Below are 14,893 nucleotides of genomic sequence, written 5' to 3' on the forward strand. Positions count from 1 at the left end.
AATGGGCTTGGTGATCTCATCAACAAGAAATTTCCATCAAAATCAACCTTGCTAAAAATTTATGATTGCATTGAGTGGTCTTTTATCCTTTTCATGCTTTAGGCCTTAACACTTGGTCCTTATTTTACTTAATTTGTACACATGTCATTTTTTTGATTCTTCAACATATCTCACTATTAATGACCATTAATCCAATACTTTTAATTTTTTTAGATCTATTCACTAGGTATGTCCCCTAGCTCCCACATTGTATGCATTTGTTGCTAAAGGTTTTGAATACAAATTAGTAAATGATAATTTTGCTAATGATTCTTTTCTCACACTTTTGTAAGAGGAAAATAATATTCATTAAACTCTCAATTTCTTGAATACTTTTTGCAAAGCCTTAGGTTCTAAAATTCAATGCAAAAAAAGTAGTGCTATAGACAATTATTTCTACCTAAGCTCACGTTGAACCTTATGGGATTGGGTATGGAGAAATATTTAGGTTTTTGGACATTCCTTTTTCTTTTCAATCTTGTCCAGCCGCTCTCTCAAAAGTTATTTTAGCTAGAATTGTAAAGAAGATGGTGCTTTGAGTAAGAAATCCTTTATCGCTGTAGTGAAGTTTAATTTATTCTAAGATTATTATAAACACACATGTTTATTATTCTTTTTGGGTCCCTTTTAAAGCCTCTTTTCTAAATATTGAAAAGCTTCTTAGAGGCTTTCTTTAGGGTTCCTCAAAGAATCATAAAAGTTTTCATTAGGTGGTATGGGAGTATTTTTGTCTCCCACATGATTTTGGAGGTCTAGGTTTAATTCCACTTAACACTAGGGCTTGGTTGTGTGTGCTAAATGAATCATTTGAGCTTTAGAGGTTAATAAGTTTTGAACAAATTTATTTTCTATTGCATTTGTTTTGATATCCATTCGACAAGACTAGCTTGGAAGGGAATTAGATTCCACACTCTTCTCATTATGAAAGAGGCCATTCAAATCCAATGAAATTTTGTGATGAAAAGTATTTGGAGAGCTTGGGAAGATATCAAGACCTTTTAATTTTTTGGATTAACACTAAATTTTGTAATGGTATTTCTATCAGTCAACAATCTATTTGGTAGTATCCTATTTTTAGTGCCAAAATATTCCTATTATTAAGACCCCATGGGTTTGCACTTTGAGTTTTTTCAAAAAGGTGATTAAGGTACTCCCAAATATCTTTTTTGAAGTTTCATATCTCCAATCAAGATCATGAAACTTAAAAAGTTATTGACAATATTCTTACAAACATGGTTCACAAAAATTGGAGTTTAATCTTTCAAACCTTGGTGGAAAGACTGGAAATGGTGCCCTAAAATACCATTTTAGAGTTACAATCCTCACAAAACCTACCATAGGATGTCACCTCATTAACTTATAATGGCTATATTAAATAGAAGATGGCTTTTGTAATATTTATTATCAGTTTGGCAATGTAGATTCTACACCATTTCTTCAAGCCTTCTTGAGCAAAAGATTGCTCATTTTCCTAGAGTATTCTTTTCCAAGGTTGTCTCATTGTTTCCATGTTAAGCCACTTGGGGATTATTTATATTTAATGTCGTTTTTGTGGTCACTAGTAGTCTCTCACACATCTCTTCTAGTTTCTTCCTAGAGATTAAGCTGTCAAAAAATGGAGACATATGTTGTTGTTAGGGCATTGACCTAGAATCCCTTCCACTTATAATCATATTTGGTATGCTTTAGTGTATAAATTATTTATAGTATTTGAAAATATAGAAGTTGCTATTTTTCTCAATGTTTTTTTATCATAATTTATTACTTTATTCTAAAGCCATGATATGCTCTAATGTACTTATGTAGATGCAAGTGCAAGCTAACCAAGTTGCACTTGTATTTTTTCACCTCTAAGTGCTATTGGATAAATGGGTCAATGCTTTGTGTGATATTATTAGGGTTCCCTTGGTTCCCACCTTTAGTAGAGGTTAATTGGTAGCCACCTCATGGGCATTATTGTAGTGCCCCTCCTAGACTTGCATTTTGATTTACGCACTGATAGAGCCATTTAGACTTATGATGGTTATTTGGATGGTTGTTTAATACTCTTCTGCTATTTTGGATGGTATCTGTGATACTAGAACTTTATGTGGATTCATGGTATCTGTTGTGACTCTCTATGATTGGAGACTTTTATGATTGATGATGCGAGACTTATTATATGATATTTACTTGCTATGGATGTTGAAATATAGTATCTCCTAGATGGATGGATTTATATGACTCATGGATTTACATATGGTTATTATTTACATGGATTATGTGACTGATGATGATACTAACCCTACTTCACGATGATGATTCTATGCAGTGTATTGGTATTATATTGTGTGTCTGTTTCTGTGATTAGAGATGATGCTATATCACTCATTGCGAGTGGGGTATGTTGTTGCGATTCTCTATCACCTGCCTGTTTATTATGAAGTATATGTATCGTATATGTTGCGTTGGTCATTGATGCAGGTTTGTAGGTACCAGACATTGACTCCACCTGGCTTCACAAGTCTGAGCGTGTCTTCATCCCAATGGAAAGTTGTTGGAGATGACATAGTTTCCCTCACACACTCTAGGTCTAAGATGTATACCTTGTTGATTTATCTTGATGTCTTTTGCTTGGTTGATTTCCCTTTTGGGTCAATTAAGAGATGTGGTGCATTATTTAAGTCTCTTCCACCTTGTTTCATAGGTCATGAGGTCAAATCTCTCTGGCTTCTTATTTTGCTAAGTCGTGGCTTGGTTATTGGCTTTATTGTATGATTGGATTATTCATTTTATTAAGAATCTAATTAAGTAAATTAATCTATTTATTTTAATTTATTGAGATTTAATTGAGCTTCATTTATTGTTTAATTATTTAAATTGTTTAATTTATTGTTGAGATGACTTTTATTTATTGATTTTAATTTAATTATTTATTTGAGTTCTATTTATTTTATTTTATTTATTTATTGGTGTTATTATGAATAATGATAATTGATTATAAATTATTGAGTGGGAACTATTTAATTAAAATATGGAATAATTATTTGTAAATAATATTATTTCTACCTACCATCTAATTATGAGGAAATATTTGTATTTCCTAATTTATTATTTGTCCTATACTATAGTAATTGAGTTTTGATTTATTTTACCTACCCTTATTTTTGACTGGTCAGCTTGATTGAGTAGGTAAGAAATATATATTTATAATATGTATTTTTTGAACTTTGCAATGGTAAGCAAGATATATGGTTTTTGTAAATTTTCTATTGGTGGGAAAAACTATAGTCTTAAATTTAATTTTTCTATTTATTTTGGCTTGCTGGTATGTGCATGGGTTGATCATCCGACAGATCATTGCCAAAGGATTTTGAATATGATTTGGAAGATTGGATTGCGATTTGGATTTGGAAGGGCTTGGCAATTTTAGATTTCTCCTTCAATTTTTGGTTTTGCGAATTGTCGGTTGGTGGCTCTACTTTTGCATTTCATTTCTGGAATGATTGCCTTCTCTGTGTCTGCAAATTTGAATTTTGGTTGCTCTTGGGGGATTGGTTTGATTGTGGGGATGATTTGTCTTGATGGATTTCAGTTTGATGTGCAAGTTTGGGAATGGGAAAATGCAGATTTGTATTTATGTCTTTATTGTATTTTATGTGATCTTTCTGTGAATGCACTGTGGGAATGTCGACTCTTCCTTCCACTTGTTTTGGTTGCATTTAGACTCTACTTAGCTTTCTTGAGTCATCCTTTGTTCTCTCTCTCTCTCTCTCTCTCTCTCTCTCTCTCTCTCTCTCTCTCTCTCTCTCTCTCTCTCTCTCTCTCTCTCTCTCTCTCTCTCTCCCTTGTGGTTTTGGCCTCCTATTGCTTAGTTTATGCTCAGTAGGAGAGAGATTTTCTTCTGCAATTTTTTACCAGTGACTATGTAGTGAGCATGTTGGTTGTCCTTGATGTCATATGGATGTTTTAAACCCTTTGTTTTCATGGTGAGGGTCATTTCGGATCCTTGAGACCCCCTATGCCTCTCTCTTAGCTTCAGGACTCAGTTATGCTCAATTTCTTACACTTTTCCCAAGAACAATATGAAACCACCCAAGAACGCTGTAGGATGCACCGGGAATTCCACCTTGCATGCCAAGAATGCCATGCTTCATCCCAGAAATTCCATTGTTCATACCATGTGCACTGAAAAACATACCAAGAGAACTAAGGTCCTGATTTGCAGATGCAAGCAAAATGACTAGAAACGCCACTCTAGAGACCAGAAATGCTATCATACCTACTAGAAACACCACCATACATAATAGAAACACTAGCATACATACCAAGAATGCTATCCTAGGTTTCAGGGGCACTGAGTTGTCCTGAGGGTCTCCGAAAGTTAGTTTTAAGCCTGTTTTTGTGCATGTTTGGATTTTGGGTTTACTCCAGAGGCTTGTGCTATCTGTGTTGAGATTCTCAAAGTGTTTAATGATGTGTTTTGATCCCTTATGATGTTTCTTGTGCTCTATTAAGAAGGTTCATGCCTTAAAGTTGAGGTGTTTCATATGCAATTTGTGGCTCCGGTGAGAGGGAGAATGCCTCACTATTGAGAGATCGGTTTTATGGCTCCTATGAGATGTGTTATGCCCCACTGTTGAGGATTTGATGTTATTTGGATCTATTTTATTGTTTTCATCCATGCTTAGTTTATCCTTGATGTCTTGGTGAAGGCTTCTTTCTATGAGTATGGCTTACGAGTCCTCTTTGCTCAGTTTGGTGTTTAGTTTGTTGTATATGTTCTTATATCACTTTTGAGCCTTCATGATGTGATTTTATGTTCTATGGATGTTCATTTTCCCTATGACCTTAGTTCATGGTTGGGGGAGTGGGCTCTTGTATGTGTTGGACCCAGGTTGTGAGTACTAGATCTCTAGGAAGGGGGTCTAAACCTATGGAACCACATGAAGAGTTGATGGTATAATTGAAAGTGATAACATAATAATAATTTATTAGTGGGTTGTGTATTTAGGAATACACCTAATCAAGATAAATAATATGATATTGTATGCCCAAATTGGATGGACCCATGGAGGTGTTTTTGGGATCCTAGATTGGGAAGACTATTGGAGCGGTATACCTGATCTCCCTTGAGTAACTCCAAGGTGGAGACAGATGCCACATGAGGTTAGCATGTGATGACACTCTACCCCACATGTATCCATTGTCCATATTCCTTTCTTTGTTGATTTTTCCTCTGGAGGTTGGTTGCATTGATTTTAGCCATGTGTTGTGCTTGATGGTCTATTCTCATGTTTGAGTCTTGTGAAGTCATGTTGTACCCTTTGGAGGATAGGTGTCAGCTTAGGTCATGAGTGTGAGTTGGAACCTTTTTCATCTCCTATCACGGGGGGAGGGGGGGTGGTGGTGGTTCCTTGATTGGTTCCACATGGTTGGGTGGTTGAATGCCTTCTTCAATTGGGATACTCTCCTTGGTGTTGCGTGGGTGGATTGGGTTCTTCATGAGATTGCACTTTGGAATTGGTTTTCTATGTTCGTGAAAAGAAGACATTGCATTATAAATGAATTGCATATGTATAAGAGATGATGTATTCATGTATAAGCTTTACCATGGGTTTGAAAAGAATTTGTAATAAGACTTGATGTTGAGACTAAAGAAAGTACTTGTGTTATTCCTTGATGTATCGATTGTTCATTATGTAATGTTAGATAGGAAATCTATGTGAAATAAAATGGTTTACATGTGTTTGAGTTGTATTGCATTTATGATATGGTTTAGTATCATATTAAGTCGTAGAGTGAATGATAGAAATAATGGAATAGGTAGCATCAATCTTTACTTGAGTAACTAGGGGATTATTGATATTAATTGGATAAATGAATGGTGGGATGTTTCTATTAGATTTTATTATGTGATATAGATGTATTAGTCCTATGTGGAAATTAAATGGAGTATCTTGTATACATTTGTGTTGCATTTGCATTGAGAGTTGGTATCTTGCTATGTTGTCCCATGAAATAAATATTAGAAAGGATAGTGGTGGTTGCTTGATTCCTAAATGAAATGGTTAAGTAATCTAAGATGCATTATGATAAAGGAAGTAATATTACGTGTATGTAATTCGTAATATAAAGCATTTAGGATGTGATGTAGCAATAGAGACTATGTGCTTGTTCTACGTGCCCCTATATATTAGGTCACGATGAAATGGAAACAACAGTCTCGTAATAAAATGATGCATTAATCTTTGGTTCATGTTAAAGAAATGTTCATTATATTGGGATTGAGATGTACTATGTTAATGAAATGTTTGGGATATGTTTATAGTATTAAATATGATTCTTGAAATTGTTAGTAGCATGGTATCCTAGTTGGAAGGTGATAAGTATTTTCTATATAAATTGTACTTATGAATATGGAGAATATTTTTGATGAGTAATGTATTGGTTGTGCTAAAGGAAATGTGATGTGATGAGTTAGGCCTATGAATTAATGTTATCCTAGTTGCATGGAATGTAAGTGAATAGTTGAATGATGAGAGGTGGGGATGTTCTGGATAAAAAGGTGTTGTGTTATGATGTCAAGTAGTGACGTTAAGATAACCTAGGGAATGGATGTGTTTATGAAAGTATAATCGAAGATATGTTAATTTGAGTTATTCTACTTGCGTAATGATGATCTATGCTTTCATACTTGTTGTTTATATGTTCTTTCTTATGAATGATGTTATATGGTTGTATATTATAGATGGTTTAAAAAAAATTATTTCCATTTGTAGTAGAATTTTAGATTATTTCTCTAGGGTATTTTGGCGGGCATTACAATTATCAAGTGCATAACCATTATACTCGTAAAAAATAGGATGCTCATTCTTAGGTGTTGTATCCCACTAGCCATCATTCTTTGGCGTTGTATCCATATCATGTGAGAATAGATTTTTGCAACGAGAATGGTTGTATCCCACTAGCCATCATTCTGCTTCTCCCCCAACTTTTGGTGGTGGGACTACTAGTTGGCTAGACTCTAGCAAGTTCTCTTAGCCAATCTCTTGTTATTTGTCCTATTCATGTTGCTATTGAAGATAAATAAGATGATAAACTGATAGTTGAGATCATCCCATGGTTAGTTTTGACCTTATTGATGTATTAGGCGACCAAATGATTGGGACCCACCTCCTCCTCACACTACTCTCACTCTTGCTACATGGTAGCTTTTTATATTTAGTTTTTGTGTTTTTTTAAAGCTATTGCACCATTTGATTTTTTTTGGTGTGTGAATTCTTCCACCCATATTTTTTTTGTGAATATGTGTAATACTATTTTACTATTTCATAAATGACAATATAAATACCATTCTTTCAAAAATGCTTGATAAACAAAGTGGATAGCCAAATTAGGCCCTTTCCTCACTTCTTGAGGAAGGAAAAAAAATGCACACTTTTTTAAGAAATAGCTACAATACCTTTATCCTTGAATTTTGAATGGTTTACAAAGAAGGATGTCTTTGGTTTAGATACAACATGGCCTCCACTTTTATGAAGATTATTGTTGCTTTGTCCTATTGAGTGCTTTAAATATTGGCTTAACAAGAGGAGCATGATAAGATAAAACAACCATGAAGGATTACAAGGTAGAAAATGATAGTTATGACTAACTACACTATCTTTATATTGGCAACATTAGTTTCGCATAGAGGATAAATAACATGAAACATTATTAAGAAATTTAGTTCAACATTCCATCCTTAGATCTCTCTTCTTGCACTCAAAGTTGTAATCCCATAGATTTGTTTGGCCAATTTGATTCCTTTCAACATTTGCCTACAAGATCTCATCACATATAAGTAGATAGTAAATTATTCTTTGACTCTCAAATCTAATGTTACTCCTATATTATACTTAGGTCATGATTTTACGTGATTGTTTGTTTATATTTATTGTTTAAGCTTTAGTAGTATACATGATCTTATATAAATTTTAAAATTAAGTATAAAAGATAATTTAAATTTTTCTTTTATAATGATAAAGTTATTACGCAGTTGCTATGTAATGAAAAATATGTTATATGGCTACACATGTTTCCTTTTGTTCTCTTTTCTATTTCCTTCTACATTTTTACCTCCAAAATTTTCCTTGTTAACATGTCTATTATTCTTAATTTAGAAAATAGAAAATTAATAATACCACTAAAAAGTAAATTATGACCTTCCTCTTAGACAATTAAAACACTATTAATGGTATTATTAATTTTCTATTTTCTATGACCTTCCTCTTAGACAATTTGCACTAATGCTATATTCTATTGAATTAGATTGTTAAAGAAAACAACTAAAAATTAAAATATGACCTTCCTCTTAGACAATTTGCACTAATGCTATATTCTATTGAATTAGATTATTTAAAATTAACTACACATAAATATAAAACGACCAAGCAAACATGCTATAATAAATAAGCAACAAAACAAGTTATTATTATAAATCTAAGTAATAAATAGTTAAACACACCTCTTTAATAAACCTATTAATATAAGGTATTATTATAAATCTAAATAATAAATAATTAAATATTCCTCTTTAATAAACCTATTAATATATGATTTAAAAGTAGATTTAAAAAAAATATATTTTATTATATTATTAATAAAATTAATTATATAAATATATAATGAAGAAATTAAACAAATTATTTAGATATTGTGTTTAGTTTAGTATATTCTCACATTTTGTATTAAACAAAATATTTAGTAGTATTACACTATCTATTTTCTTTTATATGTAAAAAATAAAGCATTAACAAAGATAAAAAAAATTATTGACATGTACAAATTTTTAATTAAATAACTAAAAAAATATTATTTATTTATTTTTTTAATTTTTAATGAAAATAATTAATGAATATAATCTATCATTTGGGAAATAATTTATTTATAAAATACTTAAATAATACAATTATTAAAACATTCTAATGTAATACAAAACCCATAACATAATTTTAAAATAATATTAATAATAAATAACTATCTTAAATTTTAAGAATTGTAAATGAAATCTAAATTATTTTATTTATTTATTTATTTTTTTCTTTAGATGTGTTCCACACTTATCTTTTATAAGTTATTTTTCTTTCAAGATTATAAATAAAATTTGGTTTACATATATTATTAGTTTATTAATTAAATTAATGCTCATCTAAACTATTGACTACATGTTTTTGTCTAATGAACATTATATATTATTTTTTAACATTTTGTCCGATTTAATAATTATGTATGTTATGATATTGCTATCAGGATCAACTCTGTAGTTTTCGAGTCAAACTCATTGACCCATGTTTCATGAATAGTGGTTCACAAGAACCCATCTCTCATGAAAATGAATGGTCCCCTTAGCACTCATTGCATCTAAGTGATGCTCACAGAGGTGAAGCATTAGGTGTTCCCAGGAGGTCACCCATCCTAGTACTACTCCAACTCAAGCGTGCTTAACCATGTATTAATACTTTTCTCGATATCAAGAGAATTGGTATTAATTATTCTTAGAAGAGTCTTGACTAAAAAATAATAGTCAAACTTAATATTAATATATGACAATTTTTTTACCAAACTTTACAACTAATCACTTTAATAAATCTCATAAACAATCTAATAAAATAATAATATTATAATCGATATTCACCACCTCATATTTTAAAGGTGATTAAAATGACGACTTTTACACTATTTGAAGAACTACTAAGGATCAACTTTATACTAGAGTTATCTAAAAAAAAGATTAAAAAGTTTGAGAACTACCAATTCAAATCAATAAAAGAAGCGATCTTCTAAAGAAAGTCTCCTATCCTACAAAATATTTAAGCTAAAAACTACCAACTCAAATCAATAAAAGAAGTGATCTTCTAATGAATGAAGACCACCTGTCCTATAAAGTTTTGGGCCACTATAATAACTAATAAATCAATAGTCCCATAAATCAAAATAGAACAAAGAGTACAATCAATAGTCCCATAAACCAAACCTATCAACATAATTAAAATCATTTGATTTGAATAAATTTTTATTTATTTTGAAAGTTGTGTCCTTGTGAGTTGATGTGCCATGAATGATGACATCACCCCTTAAATCAAGTGTACTCTAGGGACTTACAATTGCAATAAATATAGGTTGGAAAACAAACATATTTATTACACCATGTAATCAATCAATCAATCACGTTTTTCTCGTGATTTGATCTTCTCATGGAGTGAAAGGGGAAGAGATAAAAGAAAGTTACTCATTTTTTACCACTAGGTAGTTGGGTGGGTAAATTCTTGTTAGTGAATTTGTGTTGAACTTTTTGGCTTTGCACTCATTTCAATTTGGCATTCCACCGTGGGGACTTTTGATATCTTTGTCCTTTTAATATAAAAAGTTATAAGAGGGGACTTCAATCATCAAACATGGGATCACCAACTGAAATTAAATCAAGTGTTTTTTTGGGGGGGTTGGTTCATGCATGTGGATATGAGGTGGGTGTATTTAAAAGAGAAGCACAAGGTTCTTTTTTATAGTTGTGTAATTTTGTTTATTTCGAGATCATTTTTTTTTATTTTTTTATGTATATTTGTTATGATTAAATTTGTATTTGTGTTTTTTTCACAATTTGATATATTTGAATTTGCGTATTCTTTATGTAATAGTAAGTTTGTAAGAATAATAAATATAGATTACGACATTATTCTATCTTGGTTTCATTGTTATTTATGCATGGAGATTGGTCTTGATTTCTAGATTTCTCATTCATCCATGGATCATATTCGTAGGTACATAATTGATCTAGGGCTTTTCGATAGTCATAAATATAAATTCCAAACTTGTAAAGTTTAAAATTCAAATTTAAACTATGTTGACTTTTTATAGCTATTGAAACAAGCTCTGTGCATGTTCGTATTAGATGGCAATAAGAAATAGTTTTAAGCCAGATGCATGTGTGGGTAGTTCTCTTAAGGGAGGTATTTTAATCATGTTGGTGTATGCAAAAATAGTATCAAAAATATAAATTTGAAGAGTATAAATGAAATGTATTGTGCTTATTGATACTAGACGAAAGCACGTGCTATGTCACTCATTTATTAAATTAACCTTTCAGAGTGTGTTATGATTATCTTTATTAAGTGTCATCAAAATCAATATATTCATAATCACTTGCATTAGAAGGATCATCATGCATTTCCATTTGATTAGACTCATTGTGTGTAGATGAGCCAAAGATGTATTTGCATGATCATGATTAACCTCATTGAATTACATTTTATGCTTATATGATCTTGAATTTTATGCTTAAATGTGTTGCACTTACACATATTATTTCCATATGTTTGATGATAATCATCAAAAATATCTAGCCTTGAAATTTGGCATTATATCTCTAGTCATATCAATTGGCTCAATAGAAAGTAAAGTGATGAGTTTTTTTTGTTGACAAGAGTTGTTTTAATAGGACATGTGGAGGATCTTCTAATCCAGTGAACTCTCCGAATCTATTTGGGTTGATGTGTACATAATGATGATTTCTACGGTTGATATTAGATCCACCTTAATGCCCTCATTTTATATTTTTAATTTATGGTTATATGGCCATGCATCATACAAAATTTTGCACATGTATGAGTTTTTTTTACCCCAAAGACTTTTTTTTTTGCAAAATCATAGTATTTTGTAGGTCTAGGAATTTCTTTAATAGATTTTAGAAAATATTTTTTTTGTTTGATTTGAGTATTGCAAGATTTCCTAATTTTCTTTTCTTTGTGGGTTTCTCTTTTGGTGTGGTCGAGACCTGAGGCATCTCTTAGAATGATATGACATTATATCCTTGTATGTGGCATGATATTTGTGAGTTATTTTATCAATTTTCCTTGCAGAAAGGTCTTCCATTGGCCTTTATCGTGTAAGCACGATTCTCTATGCAATAGTTCTTTGGTAGAGTTAAGATACATGGTTAACTTGGATCTCTTTGGTTTATTTATTGACAATCGACCACTAACACACTCCTTAGGACCCTCTAATAACCACATTCTACAAGTGTTTTATGCCTCTTGATCAACATCCACTTTGAGGAAGTCAACTTCCATTATTCGCGCAACCAACTTACTTACTAGCTACATTTACACAACTCAAAAAATCTTCAATAGTGTAACTTCAATAGTTTTTATTTAATCCACAAATTCCAAGTTGACATTAATAGATTCCAAGTTAACACAAAAACCCTCAGTTGTGGATTCACTCAACACATAGTTTTTATGCCTACACACCTACACTAGAACTAACTGCCAATTTGTTATTGTACACAATTTGTATACAAACAGTTAGGATGCACCTTTGATTGTATTCATTAAAGTTGTTGTATTTTGAGTTTTAATTAATTAATTAATTAATACAGTCAAAGGTGCATCCTAGGTGCCTCATAAACATTGTCGTCATTATAGAATCACCAAGGTCATGGTTTATAAACCACCCTTATTGTGGCTAATAAATCACCAATATTCTTGATTGCTAGAGGTCATCCTAATCTCCTAATCGACTACAAATTGACAAGTCATGGTTTAGTAAACCACTAGTCAACCTGTTCAGATGTCAAGACTATTCACAAAGTTTGCAAGGGAATATTTTGTTTTTCATCATAAATTAATCACTGGAAGGTGTTTTTTAAAACTTGAATAGTCAATAGAAAACTGCTTCTATCACAATCACTTTAATGTGATCAAAATTATAACTCTGACAATCATTTTAATGTGATCAAAATCACAATCACTTCATTAAGAGTATCTAATACTTATTTTTAGTGATACTTCACATGGGATTTGGGTTATAGCCACATGGCGTAGATTGACACCCCGCACATCACTTCTTTGGATCTTGCTCTTGCCTTGATCACATTATCTTCTTTAGTGATAGATTTTGTAAATATTCATGATTCCACATATCCAACTCAATCATAATCCATTTTGACACTATCTTTAGTAGTATAAATTCTCATCAATCTAGTTATCACCATGCATCCATGGTTTCTATACTTGAATCATATATGATGCCTAGTTCATCCTATTAGAAAATTTCATAGTTTAGCGCTATCTTGGAGATAACTCAACATCACTCAAAGAAAAAATCATGAGTAACATTTAGGTCTTTGGATTATGTGCAAAATTTAGAGATATTCATCTTACTTCTTGCATATTTCTACTTAGAATGGGAAGTAATTTTGCACACATTTATGGTGTTGTTTCTTCTTAAGGGGAGAAATGTTCAGTAATTGTGGATCATCTTCAACATTCAGTGTCAAGCATCTACTCTAGCACTATATGAATCATTTTGAGGGAGGCTAAATGGTTTCTCTTCTCATCTTAATTTTGGGAGGGAACATTTCCTCACATGGAGTTCTTTCCTTCTCACCTTTTGGGGCTTGAAATCGACCTTACATCTTTTATCTCCTATGGGGGGCAAATTGATTGTACATTGTGTTAAAAGTAGTCCTTGGGGGTCATCATAAGTCCTATCTTATATTTTCTTTAGTTGTACATTCATTTTATAATTTCTCTTTTGGAGAGGGGTTTTTATTTCCCATTGGGTCTTTCACCTTTAATTTGTCTAGGGTAAATTTGTATATGAGTAGCTAACATGGAATAGTATTGATGACTCACCATATTTGCATACAATACTCCCTAAGTTACACTTAAGGGAGGTTTTGGTGTAAATAGTTATATTATCTAGCTAGCTAGCTTTTAGCCTATCTAGGAGAAGTACCATTAAAACAAGTTAAGTCGAGCCACTTAGGGACTTTTCGATTTTGTCTCACTTCATGTGGTTGAGACACATGTAATAACCTCTTAAAAGACCTATTGTATGCAAAATTTACACATGCTAACACACTTTCCACTTGAGCTTAGATGCATACAAAGTTTGAAGGGATTGTTAGAGTTTCATTCCTACCTTCACCTCCTCATCCTTGCCTATCTATGCAAGGCTCTCATTGTATATTTCACTCTCATTACATGATAGAAATCTTACTTTTTTCTTCTTAGAATTTACTAAGTGGAAGGTTATATTATTCTTTTAGATCTTGGCTTCTCCAATAAGAAGTACAATCAATTTATAATGTAAGAGTTTTTGATGTAGGATAGCAAGCTAGTGAATATGCTCTTGCTAAGATAGTGAAAGAAACTACATCCTATTTATTGGAGCTAATGCCATTGCATATGTGCCACATACAAGTATAAGGGATATTTATTTTTCAAAGTGAGGTTTGAATTAAAATATGTAGATGGATTTGTAATATTTAGAAGTATGACTTGGAGGTGAAGACTACCAAGCCACTCAGAGGTAAATGTCTAGCCAAATCAATGGTTGATACAAATTTGGATGTCATTGAAGTGGATCAAGTGGAATCCAACTGAATACCTCCTCATTCTAATTTGAAGGATTATCCTTGTTATAAAGATATGTTTTCTATTTGGAAATCTAAAATATCTTATAGGGCTAGATAATTGATAAAATAGAGCATTAAGTTGGTAGCGTAGATATATGTACTACTTCAAGGTTATTAATATGGAGAAACCTTGATGTTGTACTCCTCAAAGATTTAGATAAGTACTAGTATTCAACAAAAATCATTGAGGATTACCACCATAGATTGTGTGGAGGATATTTTATGTCTAAGACTACTACTTATAAGATTATGAGAGTAGGATATTAGTGGCCTACGCTATTGAGGGATGTGACCAAGTTGGTCAAAATATGCGATGCTTATAAATTTTTCTCTAGCAAGATAAAATTTTCAAGTGGATCCCTTTCACTACCATCTTAATTGAGGCTCCATTACAATAATAGGGTATTTATTTTA

Source organism: Cryptomeria japonica, chromosome 6 (genome assembly GCF_030272615.1).
Source record: "Cryptomeria japonica chromosome 6, Sugi_1.0, whole genome shotgun sequence".
Classification (NCBI taxonomy): domain Eukaryota; kingdom Viridiplantae; phylum Streptophyta; class Pinopsida; order Cupressales; family Cupressaceae; genus Cryptomeria; species Cryptomeria japonica.